Genomic DNA, 6,942 nt, shown 5'->3' with positions numbered 1-6,942 from the left:
GACCCTCTTTTTTTTTTTTTTTTTTTTTTTTTTTTTTTTGCTGTACCAGGGATCGAATTGAAAACTTCACACTTGCTAGGCAGGTGCAGCACCACTGAGCTACATCCCTGGCTCCAACCCTCCTTCATCTTTAACTGTAGAAGTCTTCCATTTCCCCTACCTACGGTGGATAGAGGGTCACAAACATCACTGCTAGAATCATTTCCAGAACACTTTACACTGAAAGCGTTATTTTCCCAAATAGTTTTTGACACTTTCTCCAGCACAGGTAGGGAGAGATATGCCATTACAAATTCTTACCTCCGAAGACACATCCTTCACATTACTTGAAGAAGTCAGAGTCACAGTTTAGAAAATTTAGATTTCCCTTACCTTCCTGCTCCTTGGCCAGCAGTAAAGCCAGGAGGCCTTAGGAGAACTTGCCAAACTGTTCCTCGTTTCTCTTTCCCAGAGCAGAATGACAGAATGCACTGCTGTTTTGTTTGGTTATGTTTCCCATACACAGAACCTCCCAGGCCCAGATCTTGGTTGGAGGCATTTTAATGAATGTTAATGCCTGGGCTGACCCCTCCCCCAAGGACTGTGAGCTAAGGAAATAAACTGGCAAACCCAGACAAAGCCATGTGTGAGCACTTGCTGGGGACCTTGGAAAGCCCACCCTGGGGACAGTGCCACTCCTGCTGTTCCTCCCCCTCCCCCTGCCAACAGGGAATTTCTTCAGTTCAACTAGGAATGCACTGGGGGTGAGGAGGATTTCTCCTCTTAATAAATAATGCTTTGGGCATCTCAGAATCAGCTTAGAGCCTCCATTTCTTATGAAGAGGAGTTTTCTTTTATTGTGAGATAACGACTACCAAAATGTATTCAACCTTAACTTTACAACAACAAAACAGATACACGATAAATGCTTCCAAACACCCAGACTCTGGCCTTGAAATCAACCTGATATTTATATAAACATACAAATCCCTCCATTCAGTCAAAGCATAGTCACCTTTTCCTTCAGAGATATTGTGTTTCTTTCTTCTTTTCCAGTAAATTTCTATTTTTCCCAACCTTCATGGCTTAAGCATTTTATCCAGTTTAAACGATGGGATTTAAATTGCTATTTTAGTGGAAGAGGCTTGATTAAAACCTGTGTCCTCATCAAATTATTGGACAGTGGTTCCTGGGCTCTGTTTACATTAGTGTCAACCTTAATTTAAATTCTGCATAACTATATTTGCTTCGCTAAATGCATTCACCAGGAACACACCACAAATTACTTTGCATTATGAGCAGAGTCTCTTTGTCTATTGCAAAGTGTTTTGAAATTAGCACCATAAGTAACTAGCTGTAAGTGTCACTCGATCTCCTTAATGCCTCATTAATCAAACCCATGGCAGCTGGTGTGATGTCCAAGCCCCTTACATATAAGATCAGTATCAATGGCCCCCGCATTCGACCACAGTCTTTTAAACTTGAGTCATTATTTGCGTCCTTGCCCTCCCTTACAGTGGGACTCCTCCCACGGAGGCTCCCAGTGCATTCAGCCTTGCACGGCAACCAGTTGCATGCTTATTTTTTGCAGAAACTGGGAATCTATAATCTCAAGTTCAGGGAAAGGCTTTTCTTGGAAGAAGGGCCCCACCTGTTTCTCTGAGTTATCCCCAATAGTTCAACAGGATTTTCTGATTCATCTTAATCTTCCATGCTTAAAACATTTGCCTAAAGCAGTTTTTACTTATGTCAAGAATTAGAGAGAAAAGAAATATATCACCCACGCTGACTACAACCTGGACTCAGGTCTCATGAAGACAGAATATAAGTAGTCTAAGCACTTAATCTAGGCAGGGGAAAAGTGCTTGCTCTTTTGTTATGGGCTATGAGTTATCCTTTATAAAATATGAAATTTATCCTTTAAAAATATAGAATTTATCCTTTACAAATATAGAATTTTAAAACACATGGTTGCAAAAGAAAAGCAGACCAATTAGTCCTTGACAGCTTTACTACAGTCCTTATAGAAAACAGGGTCTTATCTGTCCATCCATGCGGGGACAAAATCACAGAAAAAGATATATTTTGTAGTGTTTTTCTTTTCATCGTTTTCATGGTGTAATCAAACATCTGCAGATCCCTAAATGAACCCTTCCTCTTCGCCACCCCCTCTGCCTGCATCACAACTGTGTGCAACACACACACACACACACACACACAAACACACACACTCCCCAATCTAACCCTAAGCATGATACTCTCTGGCGTTCAATTACTCAGCGGCTCTGCTGGACCACAGCTCTCTGAGCATTGCACAGGCTGTCGCAGCCTGGTGTGGAGTGCTGTCAGGGCAGGTCTCCCAGCACAGACCCCCAGTGGCGGTGGGGGCATGCATGGCCCCTCCACTGCCAGCACAGAGCTTACCCCACAGCAAGAAGGTGACCAGGTGCCCAGGCAGCGGCACGTGAGCCCGGCTCTTCGCAGAGCTGCTCTCAATGGGAAGCCTTTGGCTTCGTGGCCTTTCCTCTGACCACCCAGAGGGAGAAACAGAGGAAGAGCTTTCTTCTGCCGGTTTGTCAGTGAGAAACACACATATGTACACTCACACACACAGCACTGAAACTTTTTATCTCCCTCTGAGGGCCTTTTGGACCAAGGATATGTAATACAATTATAGAAAACCATTAAACTTTGGTGTTAAGCTTTTTGCCTTTTCACCTTATAAAGCCATTCAGGCTAAAACAGTCTCATTACAATGTAGTTAACCATGGTATCCTGGCTCCCAAAACCGGCACTGGAGGCAACACTCACTGTGATGGAACGCACATCCAACAGTGCAAACCTGTGTAGGATTTTGGATTTACTTGTACTTCATACTTTTGTTAATGTGATGCTGGGAGTGGAAGCTGAGACCATTCCCAAGCTAGGCAAGTGCTACATTCACAGCTGTGAGTTTGTTTTTATATTATTGTCATGTCTACTTTCCTTTATAGTATTTAAAATAAGCTATGACTTAAAAGAGCAAATGTGAAAGAACATTTTACTTATTTTTAGATGACATTTACTCTTATTATAAGTGTAACTTATGGCAATTACAAAAGGACATTTTCTGTCCCATTGCTAGTTCACCCAGTTTTTACTGATTCCCACAACCTCTATTCATTAGAATTCTGAACAAAATAAATAGAAAACCAGAATGATTTTCAGAAGTGGCAAATCACAACTGAACAGTTTTGAATTCAACTATTCCAAATTTTCCCCTCTTTTTAGCAGCTGGAAAAGTTTGACTATTGCAAGCAAAACTCGGCCTCAAATCCCCTTTCCCTACTCTCTACTCTTCATGATCTCTCTCTCTCTCTCTCTCTCTCCCCCCCCCCTTCCCCAAAGGGCAGCATTTGGTTTGGCAGCTGCACAAAGCACAAATCCCTGAACCCAAAAGGACAGCAGCGGTCACAGCTTGGGCTTGGGGGCAGGAATCAGACATAAACGATGGGAGAGTCCTGGGTCCCCACACTCTGGATTCTCCCCTTCTTTCCCTCACTACTCCTTGTAAAAAAAAAAAATTTTTTTTTAAAGGGCCGAGTGGAACCGGGCAAGAAGCAGCCCAGTGAAGGCACTGAGGCTGAGGGGACCCAGGCAGCCGCTCAGCTGCAGTGCGCAGCTGTGCTCTTATCTGGCCAGAGGAGACAGGGACAACAAAAGACCCCAAAGCAGGGACAGCGGATGCCTGGGAAAAGCACCAGCCCAGCATTGTGGTGCCCTTCTGCTGAGCAAATAGTTCAAACTGCTCCTTCCCATCTCCCATTCTCTCCCTGGTACATTGTTTGTGCCCTTGCATTTCATTCTGCAGAAAAGCGGCTCGCAGGGCCTGTGAGCAAACAGTCCAGAAGAGAGCTCGCCGGCCGCCTCTCCTCCCGGGAGAACTAGCATTTTTATTTCGGCTCCAAGCTGTCAAAGACCTGGAGAGTTTAAGTCAGTGTCCTGAATTAATTGCTTTAAGCTGGAGCAAGCTCCACAGGCTGCCCAATGTCCAGAAGATGTTTATTAATAATGTTTTCTTCAAGATTCTAACTCCAAGCTGTCCCTCGGTGTGGCCTTTATCCTTGTCACCCTCTCACCCCTGGCCTCTTGCTGCTCGGGAGGGGGTTGCCTCTTGCAGGCATCGTGACAAAATTTAGAATTTCCAGGGGTGAAAAAAAAATCCACCTGTGCAGCAGGATGTGTGTGGTGGGCATTTTTTCTCACCGGGAAAGGTCTGAGAGTTATAGCCACAGTAGGCAAGACCTTGGGGTGGGCTGGAGGGGCTGGAGGCTCCGGGACCCCTCTGCAGGGCCACTCAGGGCTGTCGGCACAAGGGGCAGATGGAGCCAGTGGCCCACGGTCTCCCCTCCCTGCAGCCACCTCCAGCAGAGAATTCAGGGAGACCCACAGCACAATGCTTTTGAAAGTTTTCCTAGTACAAAAAAAAAAAAAAAAGAGGCCTCTTTAATAGAATGAAATAATAAACCAATTTATATACCAATATAAGACCAGGATCGTGAGTGCCATTGTGTAATTTTCCACTTGACTTTTCATTATCTACCTGAAGAAAATCAATCTATATGGATGGGATCAGCCTACAATTCCAGAGATAAAAGCAGAAAATAAATGTGCTTTGCATACCCCCGAGATAAAAGACACTTACTACCTCCTCTTCTTCTCCCCAGCAGATGCATTTATAAAATAAACTGTTGTGTCAGGAAAGAGCCAGACATGGTGAATCTCCAGTGTTGACTCCTATGCTGGAAACATCGATCCCATGGAGGAACATGGTTAATAAGTACCCTGCAGACCATATCAGGTCCTTTGCCCTCCTTTTGCCAGAGTGTTGGCCTGGTCAGTGTTTCTCCCAACACAAGCGCTAATCTACCAAAAAGAAAAAAGAAAAAAAAAAAAAAAAACGAAAGAAACTTCCCCTATTAACATGGATTTAGGGCTGAGGACCTCAAGGGCCTCCTGAGTCCTCTCCACAGAGACAAAGCATACTGAAATCCACATCATATCAAAACCCCACTGTGCAGCAAATTCTGGCTCGTGAACTTCTTGGCTTTCTAAAAGGAAAGAGAGGCAGCTTCATGAGCATTTGGGATTCACTCTTTTCTTTTTACCTTAAACAGGTTTGGTTTCATTCTCTTATTCCCTTTCTATCCTCCCAAGTACACTTACTTGGTCCTACACCTCTGCCAACCTGGCCAAGCAGGGCCTATTTCTGCCCCCCTTCAGAAAGCTGCAGCCCCACCTCTGTGTGCCCTACTGACCACAAGTAGGGTCCAGAGAGCATGGAGGGTTTCAGCTGAACACTGCAGGCTCAGAGCCCCTGGGGAAGGCACGCTTGTCTGCCTCTGCAGCTGCCCCGCTGGTTCCAATCCTGTCCTGGGTTACTTTCCTGGACTGTACAGGTCAGCAAGTGAGGCCCACTGGTATGGGTGTTGGTTCACCTTTCACCTCCAACAATCACTGAGTTTATGGACATTTTTGGGTCAGCAGGAAGAATTAATGTCTGAGGTCACTCAGTGTGAGGCCAAAGCTTTCTAAAAATTAGTCACAGATCTTTTTTTTTTTTTTTTTCTGTTGTTTGGTTGGTTGGTGATTTAGATGGCTACTGGAGTTGGTGGACAGAATCTCAGGCATCCAGGCAAGTGCTCCAGCCCCAAGCTGCACCCCTAGGCTGAATTATGCTTCATTTGTCATACGATGGGGGCCAAATATCTCCTCGGCACCCTGCCAGTCACAATTTCAGTCTGACTAGCACTTTCGTATCTGAAGATCTGTGTTCTGCTGGCCTGGCACTTTGGACCAGCTCTGCAACTCTGGAATCTTGTTGCCCTCTCCCTTGTCTTGGCAAGTGGTGTGGGCACATGGCGCCCACCCGGAAGTGCACTCACCTGTCTTTGAACAAGTCTGGTGGTCCCAGGGAAGCATCCAGGAGCCACCTGACTGGGGTTCATGGCATTTTGGGGACATACTTGGGATAGGAGAAGCTTATATGCTTTCAGTCACATGGGCTCTTAGGAAAACATGTACAAATTTCCTCCTCTAGCTCATCGTTTTGTTCCAGGAACTGTGAGTAAGCAAAGCTAGATAAAACATAAGGAAAGGTACACAGTTAGAGTTCTGCCTAAAAAGAGCATTCATGCTGGGAAAAGCCCCTAGATTCTCCTGGCAAAAACAATGCTCCTAAAGAGTCTAGGATGAATTCAAGGTGTATTTTACCCATGGCTTAAATATTAATTCAATAAAAATGGCATTCTACAGAACTGATAATAGTGTCACCCAGCAGACAGAAAATCTTTTAGGAGTGTCAGACCCCCAACTTCTGTGAGGAATGAGAGCACACCAGAGAGGGCACTGCCAGTTATAAGGACATGCTGGAAACTGTCATTGCTGAGTGACATCACATCCATCCCCTTTAGCTGGGATGACACTCCCTGCCTAAGCAGAGATCCTGGCACAGAGTTGCAACACAATCCGTGATTGTGGAATAAATATTTACAAAACAGGAAAAACTAGATTTCTTTAAAAGGTATTGTTAGTGACCACAGAATGTGATGTTATTTCCCAGGGGAAGGAAATGGACCGCCAGAAGTCCAGTAAACGTACCTAGGCCCATACCTGTGGATAAATACAGGAAGACAGAAAGTTATTGTTAACTTTGCTAGCTCTGGCATTTGAAAAACATATACTAGCAGTCCTAATCTTTACAGGTGAGTGTAAGACAGCTCAGAAACGAGGGTGGAAACATTCACACATGAGTCCGGGGTGACGTCATGGACAAAGGCCTGACCTCCAGTTGTTTGAACACCTACGAGATCCCGGGTGGAGGAAACAGGGTCTATACGAGTGCAGGCTAGCCTGATAACCTATCTGCCTGTGTTTCCTGGACTCAGCTACATTTCCCTCCACCACAGCTTCATTCTTCCCATT

General features: G+C 45.0%; 1 long non-coding RNA gene across 2 annotated transcripts in view; it reads right to left on the bottom strand.

Annotated features, from left to right (window-relative positions):
• The window catches only part of LOC109117540, a 34,816-nt gene extending 28,644 nt beyond the window's left edge, over positions 1-6,172 (bottom strand). For both annotated transcript variants that reach the window (XR_002024842.1, XR_002024841.1), the window contains exon 1: positions 5,904-6,172. This is a non-coding gene — a long non-coding RNA (uncharacterized LOC109117540). The remainder of the gene's footprint in view (positions 1-5,903) is intronic.
• Positions 6,173-6,942: the final 770 nt, after the last annotated feature.

Source organism: Fukomys damarensis, unplaced genomic scaffold (assembly GCF_012274545.1).
Source record: "Fukomys damarensis isolate Sample0158 unplaced genomic scaffold, DMR_v1.0_HiC HiC_scaffold_7, whole genome shotgun sequence".
Taxonomy (NCBI): Eukaryota; Metazoa; Chordata; class Mammalia; order Rodentia; family Bathyergidae; genus Fukomys; species Fukomys damarensis.
This window is presented reverse-complemented; position numbering and strand designations above follow the sequence as displayed.